The sequence below is a fragment of the Lepisma saccharinum genome, chromosome 16, assembly GCF_977018435.1.
Source record: "Lepisma saccharinum chromosome 16, izLepSacc3.1, whole genome shotgun sequence".
In the NCBI taxonomy this organism is placed as follows: domain Eukaryota; kingdom Metazoa; phylum Arthropoda; class Insecta; order Zygentoma; family Lepismatidae; genus Lepisma; species Lepisma saccharinum.
In genome coordinates, this window is record NC_139244.1 from 11057527 (window position 1) to 11077101 (window position 19575).

General features: G+C 39.7%; 1 protein-coding gene across 3 annotated transcripts in view; it reads left to right on the plus strand.

Annotated features, from left to right (window-relative positions):
* The window catches only part of LOC145999898 (uncharacterized), a 201173-nt gene that overhangs the window by 159347 nt on the left and 22251 nt on the right, over positions 1–19575 (plus strand). The window lies entirely within an intron of this gene.

A 19575-nucleotide genomic window follows, 5' to 3' on the forward strand; every position in this document is an offset into this window, starting at 1 on the left:
TAGAATTTAACTTCGACTCAAAGAGGTTTTTCATACTATACCTTCGAGTTATTGAGCTACAAAAATTCGTCTCACCAAGGTTTTATTCGAGTTGTTGAGGTAAAATTAGTATTGAGTGTTATGGACAATTCAAGGGGATTACAAACAATTCGACTTATCAAGGAATTCGAGATGTTGAGGTTCGAGTTATCAAGGTTCCACTGTATCAGAAATTAGTCTCGAACCTGGCTGACGGTCTCAGATACAAATATTCGTCTCGTCTCGATTTTGGAAATGTTTGACTCGTTCATGGTCTCGTCTCTGTATATCAGATCCCTAGACTTACAGCGTGAAATTATTTTACGTTTTCACCGCCAGGTTAAAATGCAGCACTGAAATCTGATGCACAGTGAACAATATCCCTGGAAAAGCTTCGTGCGACCATTAATCACGCTGCCTTACGCTTCCAAAGTGTCATTCACATTAACATAGCGCTTATTCAACACTTCTGTACCAATGTCAACTCAAATTACTGGTTGTTGTTTCTTCAGCGCCACATTTGCACCTAGTGGTGAAAATTTGAACTATTTTTTTCCGTCAGCATTCGCTTCCCCATGGTGTCCATAGCCTCTCTACAAAGTTTCACTGCACTCTGATGCTTTAAACAGGCTACCCAATACAAAGAAATATACAGGGAAATCCCCTCATTTCCTCCCCTTTTGATGTTACTCAAACCATTCCTTGGTTCCTCTTGTCTTTACGGGGCCAATCGGAAATGATAATGCACGAATGATTACAGCACGCTGCAGAAACTGAAATTTGTACCGGTCACCATGATGTCAAAAACTCTATGACGGAGATATTGGCGCAAGACGATGGCGCTCTCCAATTGTTGGAAACTTGGAATGTAGGACAGGAAACTGAGCCTATGATAAATAGCAGCGTTACGGGAAGTTTCTAGATAATGGTGCACGTTTCTTTGTTGGAGTTTAATGCGATACGTAAGCTGAAAAAGTGCCGTTTGCTTCAGTCTAGTGATTTTCTTGATTTTGACACATATCAAGGTAAGATATTGTTCCTTAGTTGTGTGTGTGGAGTTAGGAGAAAAATTATTTTTATGCAACCATTAATGCACTATCTGAATTGCATATAGCTTACGGTCCACTTTGAAAATAGAAGCCAGGTAATGTTAAAATTCAGGAGACCCACAATATGCAAGGTTGTGTTTTTTTGAGGACAGTGTTAGAAGTTATCGTGGAATTTACAATATTGTACCGTTAGAATTTTACGGACTTGCGTAGTGGTAACGCCATCGCTTTGTAATCAAAGGGTTCCGGGTTCAATGCTTGGTGGAGCCACATATTCGCACGGATTAAACTGTACGTCCAGTGCTGACTAGCCTATCTGTACGTAAGGCACATATGCCCATTTTACACCCTTCAAATTCTACGAGGAGAATTCCGTTATCTAAAATCCCTACCTAAAAATTTTAAAAAAAGGATGTAAATGGTTAAATTAAATTGCAAGATTGGTCATGTCTGCTAAAACTCATTTTCTTTGTGTGTGTGTCTTTCTCTATACCTTCTTTTCTTCCTTCTCCTACTTGTATCTACTTTTCTCTCTCTATTTCCCCGTTTCTCTATCTCTGACTTTGCTTTCTCCTTCTTTCTTCCATTGTTTCTCAATGTGTTTCTTTCGCCCTCTCACTCCCTTCATTTTATTTCTCTTCCTTGCTTTTTCCTGTCTTTTTCTCTCCTTCTCTACCTTCCTCTTCCTTCCTATGTTTCCATACCTTTCTCTCCTTTATTCCCTTCTTATGTCCCTGTTTTGTTAACTTCTTCTTTACCTTCCTCTTCCTTCCTCTATCTTCATTCTCTGTTTCTCACTTACCGGGCTTCTCCTTTTTGCTCTTCCTGTCTCTTATCCTCTATCTTTGATTCCTCCTCTCGCTTCTCTTCTGTTTATCTTTCTTTCCTGCTTTGTCTCTTTTCCTGTTTATCTTTTTTTCCCCTCTGTGTCTCTTTTTACTTCTCTCTCTCTCTCTCTCTCTTCTGCTTGTTCTGTTTATCTATCTTTGTCTCTTTTCCTCTATTTCGCTGTCTTCTTTTCCTTACCTCTGTGTCTCTATTGCCTTATCTCTCTCTCTCTCTCTTATTCTGTTTATCTTTCTTTTCCTCTGTTTTCTGTCTTCGTTTCATTTTCTCTGTGCCTCTTTATCCTTCTCTCTGTCTGTTCCTCTGCTTATCTTTCTCTCCTTCTCTCTATTCCTATCTTTCTCTTTTCCTTCCCTTTGTCGCTATCTTCTTCTCACTGTCTCTTCACATCATCTTTCTCTTTATGCGTGTGATTCTTACTCTTCTTTAAATGTTTCTCATCTAATATGTTGGGGTGTACAAAGACTATCTCACCTCCCCAAGCCTAGGGCTCGAACCTGGAACCTCTGCGACTTCGTGGCTCGTTACGCTGAGCGAAACGACTCGATATACTAACATAGAACAGACCGATTTGTTGAAATGAACCATGCGTCCGACAAAGTAACCACAATCTTGATTTCGTTTGAGAACAAGAGCATGCATATTGTAGCTTCTTCGTAGAGAAGCGCCCAAGTATCCGTGAGATTTATAACTACAGATATTCGTGGTGTGACTTTTAAGCGTGTGATTTATGACAGGAGGCGGTACATTATCTCAATGTTCTGGTCGTTCGGGCAGAAGGTACCCATCCAATACACTGACTCAATAGTATGGTGTAATGCTTTAAGATCCCAGCAGTAAAACTGCTCAGGTGACGAAACGTCGTGTATCCGAGAGGGAACCGGGGCTTCGTTTTGAGGAAAATAATCAGCTTTTGATGTTTTCAGCGACCTTGCTGTTTCTTCTTCAGCTCTGTTCCTTTTCCGTAGATTGGTCTCTTCGGCAGCGGAACTTTTGGCCGTGGACCTTGAGGGTTGTATCTCTTTCGCGCATCTTTCGTGCTGACAAGTTAATTGCTTTGATGAAACCAGGAGACGTAGTTTTTGTAGTTTTTGTTTCTAATTTCTTCTCTTCCTCCACGCTTCGTCAGTTTCTTTCGGATCCCTCAATGCAAGGACGTTGAAAACTCGAAATATAACTCTGGGTGTGTATATAAAGGTACAGGGTCAAATAAAGGTATCAGAAGTCTGATATGGAACTTGAAACTAGACGCTTTGTATTTTCGAATTCTAATATGGAACTTGAAACTTGGATTGGATTGGATTGATTTGGTGTTTTAAGTCCACTTTATGCACAGTAAGGCTAATCGGGACTGGACCTACAGTTTAAAGTGGAATCCGAACCACTATGTGCCTCCACCGGGTATCGAACCCGGGACCCCTTGATTACAAGGCGACGACGCTACCACTGCGCCATCGGGGAGGCCTTTGAAACTTGGAGATAGACGCTTTGTATGTTTAAATTATATTATGGAACTTGAAACTAGACGCTTTGTATTTTCGAATTCTAATATGGAACTTGAAACTTGGAAATAGACGCTTTGTATTTTCGAATTCTAATATGGAACTTGAAACTTGAAACTAGACGCTTTGTATGTTCGAATTCTATTATGGAACTTGAAACTTGAAACTAAACGCTTTGTATGTTCGAATTCTATTATGGAACTTGAAACTTGAAATTAGACGCTTTGTATGTTCGAATTACAACGTTGTATATTATGCAACTTGAAACTTGAAACTAGAAGCTTTGTATTTTCGAATTCTACTATGAAACTTGAAACTTGGAAATAGACGCTTTGTATGTTCGAATTCTATTATGGAACTTGAAACTTGAAACTAGACGCTTTGTATTTTCGAATTCTAATATGGAACTTGAAACTTGGAAATAGACGCTTTGTATTTTCGAATTCTAATATGGAACTTGAAACTAGACGCTTTGTATTTTCGAATTCTAATATGGAACTTGAAACTTGGAAATAGACGCTTTGTATGTTCGAATTCTATTATGGAACTTGAAACTTGAAACTAGACGCTTTGTATTTTCGAATTCTAATATGGAACTTGAAACTTGAAACTAGACGCTTTGTATGTTCGAATTCTAATATGGAACTTGAAACTTGGAATTAGACGCTTTGTATGTTCGAATTCTATTATGGAACTTGAAACTTAAAACTAGACGCTGTATGTTCGAATTCTGATATGGAACTTGAAACTTGGAAATAGACGCTTTGTATGATTGAATTCTATTATGGAACTTGAAACTTGAAACTAGACGCTTTGTATTTTCGAATTCTAATATGGAACTTGAAACTTGGAATTAGACGCTTTGTATGTTCGAATTCTATTATGATACTTGAAACTAGACGCTTTGTATGTATGAAAGTGAGTTGTACACGTGTCTCGCGCAGCTCCTGCTACATTGCAAATAACCGAGAGAACGTTGTCCGATATATTCAGTTCACGCATTGTAGGCGTATCCACAACGCCATTGTTGTTCCAACGCGGAAGACAGCTCCCACCGCCTGGCAAATATTAATCACAGCGTATGCAACACTGAATTGTATAACCTTTTTATCTTTTTCACTGCCATTGCTCATGCAGTGCTTATGTCCTGAGTCTACGTGCCTGCAAAATGCTCGGGAAAGTGTAGGCAAAATTGCCTAACAGTGTCTTGTGACTGTCATGGTTTCAAGTTCGTGTCCTTGCATGGACAAAGATGTTGCTTTGTGAGTGTCCCGTATTCCCCTATCTATGTAGAGGAAAGAAAATAGGAAAACAATTGAAAGAAGTGTTAGTACCGAGTAGGGATGACATCGAGACCGAGACTTAGCCTCCGAGATTCTCGTTCTCGTTCGATGCTTTAGTTCTTTTTTTTTCTTAAAATACCTTAACCAAATGTACCTACTTCAGTATGCTACTTCTCACAAACATCAAGTGTGTGACATTTCACACATAAAATGCAATGTTCTAGACATAAGATTGGAATGAACTGATTTCATATAATTATGAAGTACTTTGTGGTGTCATCTAACAAATGAAAAACACTTTAGTATGATGATAAAGCCTGAATGCACGAGAAGCATTAACGAAAATGTGCTACTTGGATGACGCTATAAAAATGTAGCAATGTTTGACTTTATTTGTCTGTGAGCGTACAGGTTACAGATGCTAATATTTTTTGTTAGTGAAGTATGAAAATTATATTAATATTCATAAGCATTTTAAACTTAATAAATTCATTTTGTAATTTACATGAAGTAGGACCACTTTTCGTGGAATGCCTTACAGCGTCATGACACAATGACATGCAACACAATGTGAAGAATTTCTAGCCCCCCTCCCCCCTCTCCCATGTGCATGTTATTTTCCTTTTCTTGGAAATATTCACCGAAAATCCCCTCTCAAGGAATTTCCCTACATTGAGTATTGACATCGAGTACCGGTTTCATACACGGAAAAAACATCTGTATAGCGGGGAATACCTTTAATATCTCTCTCTTTCTGGCTCTACAGCCCTTGGTGGGCCTTGGCCTCCTCCACAATCAGCCTCCATTCCAATCTATCATCAATTCTTCTCCTCCATCCTTTAATCTTCATTGTCCGCAAGTTTGCAGCTACGTCATCTATCCATCGAAGTCGTGGTCTGCCCTTTCTTCTTGCGTGGTGAAGCTTTTCTTTCAACATTCTTCTTGGCATCCTATCGTCCATCATTCTCTCCACATGCCCCAACCACTTCATTCTCTGGGCTTTGACAAATCTCACTATATCTTGGCCTTTTATTAAATCATCTAGCTCTGCATTATATCTTATTCTCCAGTCGTCATCTTCCCTCACAGGTCCATATATCTTTCTTAATATTCTTCTCTCAAATATTCTGAGGGCATTTTCGTCTGACAGTTTGAAAGTCTAATTATCTGATCCATAAGTGACAACTGGTCGTACCAGTGTCTTATAAATTTTAAGCTTTGTATTTCTTGCGATCAGTCTATTTCTAAACAACTGCATATTTGCAAAATATGCACGATTGCCTGCCTGTATTCTTTCCTTTATTACTTTACTCATATCATTATCACTATATACCATTGTCCCCAGATATTTAAAACAAGGAACTCCCTCAAACTTATTATCTCCAATTGTCAGATCTTGAGGTGCTCTTCTGATCTCAGAGTTAGACATTCTCATATACTTTGTCTTTTTTTCATTTACATTGAGCCCTATTTTTATTGCTTCTCTTTCCATTTGCTCATAGATTTGCTTAAGTGTTGTTATTGTTCTAGAAATGATTGTAACATCATCTGCATATGCACATATTTGACTGGATTTTCCAAATATGGTTCCCTTTTGATCAACTACATTCATTACTTTGTGCAATGCACATTGGTACTCTCCCAGTATATCTTCTGTGTAACATTTTATTCTCTCACTGATCAATCCTGACAAGATCTTATAGACCACACTAAGAAGTGTGATGCCTCTGTAATTTCCGCATATCAATTTATCACCTTTCTTATAAATTGGGCATATTATTCCAGATTTCCATTTATGTGGCATTGTTTCATTTTCCCATATCATTACAATCAATCTATGTATTGCTGCCAACAATGCGTTACCACCAAGTTTGATAAGTTCAATTATCACCTCATCCTCGCCTGGAACTCTATTATTACTCATTTTCTTCATTACAAATTCAACTTCTTCAATACTAGGTACTTGTACCTCATGACCATCCCTATTTTGTATATTCCTATTATACTGCTCTTCTTCTTCTTGGTCTTCCACTTTATTCAAAATCTCTTTAAAGTGCTCTGCCCATCTATTGAGTATCTGATTCTCTTCTACAATTACTTTCCCATTCTTATCCTTACATACTTCTATTCTTGGCTCAAATCCTATTCTCATTCTATTTATAGCTCTATAGAATTTTCTTATTTCACTTTGCTGATTTAGTTCTTCTATTTCTTGCATCTTCTTTTTATACATCATTTTCTTCTTTTCCTTGCATACCCTATGTGCTTTCCTTCTTAGTTCTTTATACCTCTCAGTATTACTTCGAGTTTCCCTCTGTAGCATTCTCTCTCTAGCTTTATTCTTCTCATCTATAACCTGTATGCACTCTTCATCAAACCACTCATTCCTTTTAGTTTTATCTTCTCCAAAAGTTTCTTGTGCTGCCTCCTTTATCACTCCTTCTATTATTTCCCATTCTTCCTCAACCACTCGAAGTCTGTTATTCTCTTTCTCCTTCAGTTTACTCTGTACCTTACTTACATATTCACTAATTACTTCTTCGTCTTTCATTTTTTTCATATTCCACTTCTTTCTCTTGGCCATCTCGTTTCTTTGCACCGCTATCAATTTTTCCCTCATTACTAATTTTACCAGGTAGTGGTCGCTATCACAATTGGGCCCTCTGCAGCTTCTCACGTCAATAACTGATGAGGCATGACGTGCATTAACCAGTATATGATCAATCTGGCTTATTGTTCCATTAGGTGCCTTCCATGTTCCTAAGTGAATTCTTTTATGTTCGAAACAGGTACTTGTTATGATCATGTTGTTCCTGACAGCAAACTGGCAAAGAAGGTTCCCATTCTCATTGTTTTCTGCATGTAGAGTATGCCGCCCTGAAACCCCTTGTTGATTCTTGTCCTTTCCTATCTGAGCATTAAAGTCGCCCAACATGGTTACCATGCCATACTTTTGGATCTTTCCACATGCTTGTTCCAGATTGTCATAGAACTCTTCTTTCTCGTTCTCATCTTTCTCTTCTGTAGGCGCATGTGCATTTATAATTGTTATGTTTCTAAATCTTCCTCTCAACCGTATTCTACACATCCTTTCATTAATTGCTTCAAATTCCATAAGACTTTTTCTCATCTTTTTGGTTATTATAAAGCCTACACCGAATTGTCCGGTCCTCCTCTCTGGTCCACTATAAAATAATGTGTACCCTGGCTTATCAATTCTTCCTTGTCCCTGCCATCTAATTTCCTGAAGTGCAACCAGATCATACCTAAATTTTAATATCTCGTTTGACACTTCATTCATTTATCCAGGTCTTAACAAAGTCCTGACATTCCATGTTGCAAGTGATAAATCATTAGTCCGTAAATATCGCCAGGTTCGAATTCCATTACGTCCATCCATCATCCGAGGCTGTTGCATTGGTTTCACAACGGTTTTATTTTTTTCCAGGGTGGGGTTGTCGGCCCCACGTCCAACCCCCAACCTGGAGGACCAGGATTTGTATAGGGTTTTCTCCCCTAGGTAGGTTGGCATTAGCGTGCCTTCGGAGTCCTTCCTGCCCCTCGGTTTTCTGTCAGGGTTTCCTTCCCTTAGCCTTTGGGGATCCCTCCCCTTACTGCAAGGCAGCAATAGCTGAGCTTATTTAGTGGCGGCTCTCCTCGCCACATCGCAGGATTTTCTTCGGAGACTTGCAGCATTTACCGAGATGCAGTTGCCACTCCACATCTCACTGCCTCCTCCAATCCTGCTGCTGCTTGTCCGCGACTGTTTCCAGCTAGCCAACATATCTGCTGGCCGTTCCCCTATCCGCAACCTGGGGACGCGCCTGGTGGCATGCAGCTCTGCCACTGGGAAAGTAACCCAGTGAAGAATTTCTAGCCCCCCTCCCCCCTCTCCCATGTGCATGTTATTTTCCTTTTCTTGGAAATATTCACCGAAAATCCCCTCTCAAGGAATTTCCCTACATTGAGTATTGACATCGAGTACCGGTTTCATACACGGAAAAAACATCTGTATAGCGGGGAATACCTTTAATATAAGTCATAATAAGCCACAGGTGCGGGAATACGCAGCTGAATCTAAGCACGTTTAAAGTACTAGTTGCGGTCTATTATTAAGAGGCCAGGCGTAAGGCAGGTATCAAGGTGAAATACACACAGGTGCGACCGTCATATAGTTCCTTGTGTTGGGGAATTTTCCAGTGACGCAAGAAGTTAGAGATCCTCAGAATTGTCCACAAATAAATTTTCTGAATTTAAGTTAAAAATGCGAGCTTCCTTAAATTTCTACGTAGTACAGTTTGATACACAAGCATTACCAGGCAAATTGTCCTCCCTTCCTAATAGTACACCCTGGACTGCACTTTTCATACTAGCGAGGCTCTGGCGCCTGTTAAATCAGCCAGTATTCGTATTGTATCACCCGGTGGAGGCGCATAGTGGTTCGGATCCCACTTTAAACCATAGGTCCAGTCTCGATTAGCCTTTCTGTGGATAAAATGGACTTAAAAACAAACTCAACAACAGAACTCGTATTATGTGTTTCTTGAGTGTGTTTTAATTGTTGTTCCAAGTCCACTTTATGCATAGAAAGGCTAATCTGGACACAGTTTAAAGTGGGATATGAACCACTGTGCAATGTGCTTCCACCGGGTATTCAACCCGAGATATCTTGACTACAAAGTGACGACGTAACCAAGACGTCAATTTTTTAAAGGAATACCCCTAAGCGGTAGTATCCTCCGTTATTAGCTTTTTTCAGTTTCGCATAATGGCGGTGATTAGGGAGGGTGTGGGGGCAGTCTACCCCTTTTTGCTACTTTTTCCCCCGCACTATGCTAAATCTTATCTACCAAGAAAAAGTCAACTGTCCTCCCCCCTACTTTTGGCACCTTTTTAGAACCAAATCGCCGCCCCTGATTTCACATATATAAATTTATACTTAATTCTCTATTTTCTCATTTCGAACAAACACAAACATCCACGTCCTGACCGGGATTCGAACCCGGGATCTCTGCTGTTGTAGCATACTGCGCTGACCAGTCCGGCTTGTAGGGTATCGAATCATCATGGGAGGCCCTTTAAGGATTGTGTTTGTCCCTTTCTCAATTTCATCGCGATTAGTCAAAAGTGGCAGAAAAACTAAGTAAAATAAAGTATATCAATTGTAATCTTGTTCTGTATTGGCATATCTGTATCATTAGAGCAATCATGTGAACTGTTAATATGCCTTTCCGTTACGAGAAAACGCCTTTTTTTCACCATTACAATGACAACGCCAAAACACTCTCTCCATTCAAGATCCTCATACGTGACGTGATCCGGAGGGGAGGGGGCTGAGATAAAATATCTCCCGTTTCTCACAGACTCCAAGTGGAAACGTCTCTCTTCTATGCACAGCAGAATCATGAGTTTCCGATATGGGAAGTCACGTGTTGCTAATATGGGAGACCGAGCTTGATTTCTTGTGGGAGATTTTTCCACGCGTCCCTCCGAGGAAATTGTTTCCTTCGTTCTTTCCTCTTGGTGCTGTTTCCTTAATTTGCGTGTTTCCATATTCTGTTATTCTGGTTGCTGGAGTCAAGACTGTCTCGTGTACAGCCACTTTCCATATGTTTTTTATGGCTCTTTTACGTCTCCACCTTCGAGTTAGGAGTTTTGTTGTTTGTGGTTGGGTGCCTCGTGCTTCGTAATTAGTACTGTTTATTTGCGTTTTTTTAAAACTGTTTTTCTAACTTGATCTCTCTTCCCACTTTCACTCTTTATGCTTTATTGTTATTTATTTATTTCTTGAACTCAACAGGTACATACCTATTTACAGAGCCCATACGAAGGATACATAGTCAATACAATTACATATATTTCTGTAATAAAGAGATAGAAATTATATATATACACTTTATCACACAATTTCAATACGAACTTATGTGTTTAACCTTAGGCCATTGTGTTAATAGTGGCTTTACTGAAGTCCCTTAGGTTCATAGAAAAGATATCAATGGTGTTATTCTTGATTAGCAAGTTATTGTAACTGGTGCACATTCTCCACAATGGAGATCTTTTTAATTTCGGATCTAGCCTTCTTTATAACTTCTTTATAACTAAACTCTCTAGTCTTCTTAAACCCGAAGGTTCATGGCTGCAGCAACACAGACCTTCCACCTGTCCCTATCTTGAGCAAGATCTATACGTATACTCTTTTCCATCCCTACCGATTTCCTTTAGGTCTATCTCAACGTTGTCCCTCCATCTTCGTCTTGGCCTTCCTACAGGTCTCTTACCATCAGGTTTCCCAACAAGAATCGAGTAAACTCCTCTTTCCTCCCCCATTCGTGCCACATGGCCTGCCCACCTAAGTCTTCTTGCTTTAATTATTCTAATAATATCTGGACATGAATACAACCTATGTAGTTCTAAATTATGTAACCTTCTCCACTCACCTGTCTCCTCATCCCTTTTAGGTCCAAAGATTTTCCTAAGGATCTCATTTTCAAATACTCTCAATTTATGTTCCTCTTTCAATGTAAGGGACCAAGTATCACACCCATATAATACTACAGGCAAAATTACTGTCTTGTATATTTTAACTTTTAGTTTCTTAGATATTAAAAAGCCTTCTTTATAAGGAAAACTTTATTCTTTAGTCTAGTTTTCGACGACGGGATTCGAAAATTAATCCTGCAGAGTAGATGTTCAGCATCTATTTCGTGATTTAACAATTTCCACAAAAAATACTATTTCACGTAACGTTCTTCTGTGACACAGCTTTGTAAACCGACATTCATATATTAGGTTGTCGTAGTGTTCAAATGTGGGGTAAACTTTCTGAAATTTGTATTTTAAAAATCTAAGAAATCTCAATTGGACTCTTTCAATTGCTACACTGTATCTTTGCTGTGTCTGTATTCCATATAACAGATGCATATTCGAGTTTTGGTCTTACATATGAATAGTACAAAACTTTTAGTGTCTCTATACTCTTGAAATCCCTCCCCATTGTTAGAATAAACCCAAGGTTCTTGAACGCTTCACTAATTACTTGTTCTACGTGTTTATTAAAAGTAAGATTTGAATAAAAAATAACCCCTAAATCCTTGACTTTTAGTATTTTGTTTCCTCACAACTAGGCGTAGATTTGGTATTTTGTGTTAGTAATCGTTAACTTCGCTGACCTTCGTGGCGGAGTGGTTAGCGCAACGCACTAAGACACCAGGAGTCCAGAATCCGGGCCTGGGCATTGGAGATCTTTGTGAGTGCCCCTTCATCAATTGTATTATATCATCACGCATCTCCATCTTCGCGGTTAGCCAAAAGTAGCAGAAAAGCGAAGTAAAATGAATCAAATGATGTACACTCTGTCTCGGCTCTGGAGAAAGACCGCACATAGCGGCAGAGAAGGGGAGGAGGCTGGTAACTGCAGTCTTTTTCCGCTCTCTCCAGGCAAGGCTCTTCTCGAGTAGAAAGGCTTATAATAATATTTTAACGGAAGAAAAGGAGAAATAGGAACAGGGAAATTTTGAAGATATAAAAAATGCCGTAGCAGAAAAGAATAACACCGCTTTGTGGGGCATATTACGGAAATTACGGGACCAAAAGAGCAACTGGGCACATATTGAACCTTACATTTGGGAAGCACACTGTCGCCGTGTCGTCAGGGGGGAAGGGGGAGCCACCACGCCTAGAAGTTACGCGGGAAATATACTTTTTAGGGGATTTCGTCCCGATTCTCGACGAAGTTATAGGGGTCGATGAGATAAAAATAGCGATAAGGAAACTGAAAAAGCGGTAGGACTTGACTCCATTGGGGCGGAATTTTTCAAAGCCAACGAAACTGACATTCATATGGTGGAAGCACAAAGCAAATTAATGGACAAGATTTTTAGAGAGGGGTACTTTCCGAAGGACTGGGCAAGCTCCATAATCTGTCCTATTTATAAAGGGAAAGGGGACAGAAATGACGCAAACAATTTCAGGGGCATTTCTTTATTACCTATATGAAGTAAAATTTATACACACATCTTAAACCGTAGGATCCAGAAATGGACAGAAACATTCGACAAAATCTCACCACTAGAAGCGGACTTCAGGAAAGGGTACAGCACGTTAGACAACACATTCATATTGCAAACACTCGTACAGAGGAAAATAAAACGGAAGCGGGGGAAATTATACGCATGTTTCATTGATTTTGAAAAAGCATTCGACAAAGTTCATAGGGATATTTTGTGGGGAAAATTGTATGAGAATGGAATGTCCACGCGCACTGCACGCAATATATGCGAGGGTAGAATTCGGAGTAAGATGCGAAGGAAACCAAGTCTCGGCACTGCAGCCTTCGCTCAGGGGACTCAAACAAGGATGCATCCTTTCACCAGTGCTATTTTCACTGTTCATAGATTGGGTAGCGCATGAAACTAAAATGGACCAGGATTCAATCCCATGTATAGGAGTGCAAAGTATACCAGTCCTTATGTATGCAGACGACATAGTCATCTTGTCCGAGACAATAGAGGGTCTTCAAAGGGGCATAGATAGCATATACGAGGGGTGCATCAAATGTAAAATGAAAGGAAACATTAAAAAAACAAAAATCATTGCTTTCAAAATGGGTACATATTTAGCAGACAGGAGACATGGACATGGGCGTCCGGAAGGGGGGGCAAGGGGGGGCCATGGCCCCCCCTGGAAAACGAAAGTCAACCAAAAATTACATATTTCACACATATAATTTAATTTCAGCCACAATAATGTGTGTTACTTATTGGACGAACATGATAAATTCAAATTTAAGCAATGTTTTTTGAAGGATGAACACTATTATTGGGGAAAATATGCCATGTTGCCCCCCCTGGAAAAAAATACCTTCCTTGCCCCTCCCTGGAAAAAATCCTGCGGACGCCCATGGACATGGACATACGGGGGGGATTTAATCGAGCGGGTTAAAAACTTCACATACCTGGGGGCAACACTCTCCATGACAGGGAGCTGGACACACCACATAAAGGCAAGAAAAAATAAAACAAAATTTGCAATAGAACAAGTCATAAGGACAATAATTAAGGCACTTCAAATGCCTTTCCCGGTCATTCAAAACCTCTATTTATCACTAGTATTAGGTACATTAAACTATGGAGTAGAACTGTGGGGGTTAAGGGGGGACAACACAATAATTGGCATACAAGCCGAATTTTATAAGAGAGTAATGGGCGTAAGCAGAGGCACGGCCAACTGTGGGATTCTTAAGGAATTGGGACTGAACAGAGACGCGGTACAAGCAGGGATGAGGGTTGTTAAATATTTAATGCGATTATCACAAGAGGGCCAAACTACGATGAGGGGACAATGTTTGGAAATACAGACAAGGGAGGAAAACGTTTACAGCTGGGGTTTGGAAGTGAAAAATATTTTATGTAATAGCGGAATGGGTTGGGTATGGGAGGAAGGGGGGTATCTCAAGAGAAAATCAAATCAAAGACAGGTTACTGGACATAGACAGACAAGAAATTATAGCACACTGCCAAACAAAGACCTCAATCAGGGAACAGCTAAGAGTAAGAGAATGGGGGAAAGCGAAATATATCCAGGTTGTTGGAAAAAAATGAAGGAGGCGAACGCGCTGGCATGGTTCAGATTAGTGGGATGGAAACAACTAAGACAGATAAACAAAGCCGGGGAAACGATATGTCCCTTGTGCGATGGGGAGGAGACGGACAAGCATATCCTACTGAACTGCCCTACACGTGACCTAAGGGACAAATTGATGAAAAACCTAACAGGGAGGGAGGTGATAGAGGTGGTAGACGACAGAGTAAAGATAAAGGAAGCGGGGCAGCAAGTGGGGGAATACCTGGGAGAAGTAAGAGAAAGGCGGGGGAAAGCTATTAGTGATCATGCTCCAGACGAGCCATCTTTATAGTGTAAGTGTGTGTAAAGTGTGCAGGGAGAGAGAAGTGGGGCGAGGAAGAAGGCATAATGACTGGAAGAAGAACTGTCGAGGGAGGGGAAGAATGTGTATATAGGGGACAAAGTAAGAGACAGCTTAAAAGAAAACTAAATGTAACAAAATATTGTAGAAGAATCAAAACTATTTAATGCGTACAGCCTATGGCTCGCACAAAAAGAAAATAAATCTATATCTAAATCTAAAACAAACCGTTTCACGTGTTCATGGAGCCGTCTCGCATCACTACAATAGACATGGATCCATGCAAACGTTTGTGGGTACATTGATTACTTCCGAATTAAAGCAATCTGAACTTGGGCCAAAAAGTGCCAGAAAAGTCAGCATAAAGTGAATATCGTTTTCGTAATAACACCCTGCATACAAACTGAAGAAAATGCTGACATGTGAATGCGAAAAATACAAAAGAAATCACTTCATAAAAGTCAGGAAAAGTACGAAATGTCTGAGAAACTTGACATTTGGGTCCGTGTCTTATCATAGAGACAGGATATTAGTCTAATCTGCACACAACTTTAAAACTTTTATTTCAGTTGTATTTTCCTTTTCTTATTTCCTGGATACTTTATTTTGAAACTGTGTATTAATATAGCTCAGCAGTATAGCAACAGTGCTGCTATCTATGAATCTTTCTCCAAGCTCGCTTGGGAAGCAATAAAAAAGAAACATTGCAAATTTGCAACCGAGTCTTACATGCGCACGTCACGGTGTTAAAATATGCAAACTCGGAGAATATAATTAATTGTGGAAACTTTGGTGCAATTAAAAAGCTCCAACGCGCTCTAAAGCTCCTGGAGTTTATGATCTATCCCCACTTCCATCCTGAACACACACACACACACACACACACACACACACACACACACACACACACACAAGTGCGTCGTAAACATATGGTGCAATTATTTACTGAGGTACCGTGTCATAGAACGGAATGTGTTGAAGTTCCCGAAATAGCTTCCATGCAAATCGCGCGTCTTTTGTTTGTTTAACATAGTTTTTCTTTTGTTTTTCCTTCTACTGGTTTCCCACGGTTTATACAAGCATTGTTCTGTGACTCCTATTATCACCAATGAACTAAGTATGAGTGTAAACTCTGCTTTTTGTCTTTCAAGGACAGATATCGGTTAGGTTGAATGTATTGACGTAATTTTTGGAATTCGGGAATTATGATTGGATGGACTAAAGGGTGGAAACTGATTGGATTGCTCACCATTCTTCCATCTCTCTCCTCTTCTCACTCACTATTTCACTCTCTCTTTCTTTTTTCGCATTTCTCTTCCCTTCGCATTTCACTTACTTCTCCCATTCTTTACACTCTCTCTGTTCCCTCTCTTTCTCTCTTTTCTTTCATTTCCTTCGTCGCATTTCCCTTACTTAATTGCTTGGATTGTCCCTAATTCTTCTATTTCTTTCTTCTTCTTTCTCTGTGTCACTTAGTTTATCTTTCTTTTTAATTTTTCTCATTTCTCTTCCCTATTTACACTTACTATGTTCCTATTTCGATCTTTCTCTCTTTCTTTCTATCTTCGTATTTATCTTACTTTTCTCTTTATTTACCCACCTCTTTGTTCCTCTCTATCTCTTTTCTTCAGTTCCTTTTTCTCATTTCTCTTACTTCTTTCTTTCTTTACCCCCTTCGTTCCTCTCTATCTCTTAGGTTCAGTTTCCTTCTTAGCATTTATCTTACTTCTATCTTTCTTTACCCGTATTTTTTCCTTTCTACTTCTTATCTTCAGGTTCCTTCTTATCATTTCTCTTATTTCCCTCTTTCTTTATCCCTCTTTGCTCCTCTCTATCTCTTACCTTGTTATGTTTTTCGCATTTCTCTTACTTCTCTCTTTCGTTATCCTTCTTTGGTCCTCTCTATTTCTTATCTTCAGTCTCCTTCTTAGCATTTTTCTCATTTCTATCTTTCTTTACCCGTATTTGTTTTTTCTATCTCTTATCTTCAGCTTTCTTCTTAGCATTTCTCTTACTTCTCTCTTTCTTTATCCCTCTTTGTTCCTCTCTATCTCTTATCTTGTTTTGTTTTCCCCATTTCTCTTGCTTCTATCTTTCTTTACACCTCTTTGTTCCCTTTTCTCTCTCTGTTTTGTATCTGCTGACTTCTTCCTTTCTCATGTTTTCGAATTCTCTATTCCTTATTCTCTCTCTCACTCACTTTTTCTCTGTTTCCCTTTTTCATTATTTCTATTTATTTTCCCTCTTATTGGTACTCTCTCTTCATGCATATATTTATCTCGCCAGAGGTTGGACAGATAGACACGCGACGACTCTTGACGTGCGTAGATATCTTTCGGTGTTATTCAAAGTGCTCGACTTATACTGTGTGACGTACTCGGACGTAGCGAGCCGCCTAAGGCCAAATCAGTAGAATCGAAGGCAGATAATCCATGCAGAACACTTTAGATGCGTGCAGGGACTACCAGTCGGGCATTTGGACCACCTGGCTGAAATATGGCTAACTGTACCACTTCCACCCACATGCTCCGGCGGTACAGGGAACAATGGATGCCATGTAAAGGGTTGGGCAGTAATCTTTCCACGTCACAGCTCATCACGAGGAAAAGCGGATATTCTCCGATTTTGGGCAAAAGGTCCACTGGTCCGCGGATGGCAGCGAAGTTTAGACCTGATCCTCGGGGTTACTGGCCCTTACAAGGGTCCAGCCACCACCTTCAAGATCATTTCATGGCACACAGTGTTAAGTCGGTCGATCGTGAAGGCCTGTTGCCCGAGGGGTAGCATAGAGTTCACTTTTCCGGACATCACAAAGACACAGACAGACTTTCTTCTAACAGATACACATTTCCCGATAGATTCCGGACGTCGATTCAAATTCTAAATCCGGTAACATTTGGAACTTTCCTGGCCGCATTCAATACGTTTCTTGTTCAAAAGAATTGTGTACGTAATAGTTAAACGATTACTATTATAATTTTGTTTTAACAATGAAGAACCTCTGCCCTTTTTTAATTTCCATGCTTCTACTGACATAACGTTACTTCCCGTAGGAGTAAGTAGCAATTGTACGATTGCATTGTCTGGCGTATGTGGAGGATGTTTAGACGCAACACTGTGGGCTGGCGCGATCACATATAGTCTCTACAGTACTGGGCGGAATTCTGGGAAAATTACATATTGTTCAATGATCGTCTTTTAGTGTTATAGATTATGACTAATTCATATCATCTTCTTGTACGTGAATACACTAATTGTGTGTGTTTTATTATTTTGACTGGATAATATTTCTTCTTTGCTGCACTATATTTTCCACATGAATGTACTGTACATGTACGCTGACATATTGGTAACCTTTTTCCTGCCTGTCCTCGATGACTATGACCCAGATGAAGAAGCACTCTTCCAGCAAGATGGTGCAACTAGCCATACTGCCAGAGTGCCTATGGATGTGCTTAGACTCGCATTTCATGGTCGTCTCATCAGCACATTCAGCGATATTCCGTGGCCTGCCCGTTCACCCGATTTGCCGGCTCCTGACTTTTTCCTTTGGGGTTACCCAGTGATGTGCCGTAGACTATATGTTTACGTCTACATGCATTGTCTACACGTAATCTACGCGTAGATTACATTGGGTTGTAGTTTACATAGACTACGTAGACAATCTAAAGTGCATTAAAATTAATTTTCAAGACTTTCATGAAAGGAAAGTGACATTTTCAACTATATTGGTTCCTCACGAAATGAATAGAATTCTATTTACAACAAAATTTCTCTTCTCTTCTATCATCAACTATGGAAGATAAATAGTATGCAAAAAACAACAACAGATGGCAGTCGTGAGGCAAGAGTGGTATTTTTCCCATAAAGCACTAAAACATTTCCTATATTAGGTTTCTTCCTAGGTGAGAAATTGTTCGAATTTGGAAGGAAGAGTATGAAAAGTTCTCTTCACACATCAGCAACTGATACGAAATATAATTTTCTTCCAATTCCACGGCGCCCTTTGTTAAGTAATCACCTTTCGCCATGTTGTTTACATAGATTACCTAATCTACGTGTATAAAATAGTCTACGTATAGAATGTAGACTATCGTTGTTTACGCGTAGACGCACATCTGGTTACCTCAAATCCAAAGTATTCAAGGACAACCCTCCAAGAACCAGGGATAATTTGAAGGAGCGAATTCGGCAAGAGATCCACAACATTCCGTTGGAGATGATACGAAGCGTCATGGGCGGATTTACTTTGAGACTCCAACAATATGTGCAACACCTAGGACGCCATGTTACTGACACCATATTAAAATAATCAACATTTTTCAGGTACAGAAGTAATTTCAACTCATGTACAGTACCATCATGTTCAAAAATTAACTAATATTTGCTCTCTCGATTATTTGTGAATTTTTTAAATCTTCCCGTTTGATGCCTCACCCTATATTATAAACAATCAAATTATTAAACGTCCACCTCCGTGTTGGAGTGGTAAACACAGCCAGCGGTCCCTGATTATTTGTGCGTCCGTTATTTTCATCAAATCATCACTCATCCTCGTTGTCGCGGTTAGCCAAAAGTAGCAGAAAACGATGCCAAATAACAAAGATCAAATGAATGTTTAAACGATACAGAGTCCATAAGGCAAGATGCATGTTGGACATCCATTTCCCAATATCTCTTCCCCAACACATCGTTCAGACGTCTCTCGCATGCGCACACATCACTCAGTTCGACTCTTGAGAAAAACCAGACGATACGTGGCAAAAATGAAAAAAAAGAGAGAATCTCTCTATGTAGGCCGACATAAACCTGCCAATCCATCCTCGTTCTTATTACATACACGCGAACTCACACTTCTTCATAAAATGTAATTTCCATTTTTAGGTTGATGTTGCATCAGAGCGCGCGTATGACGCAATTTGCTGTTCAAAAATGGAGACATAAACTTTTGTATC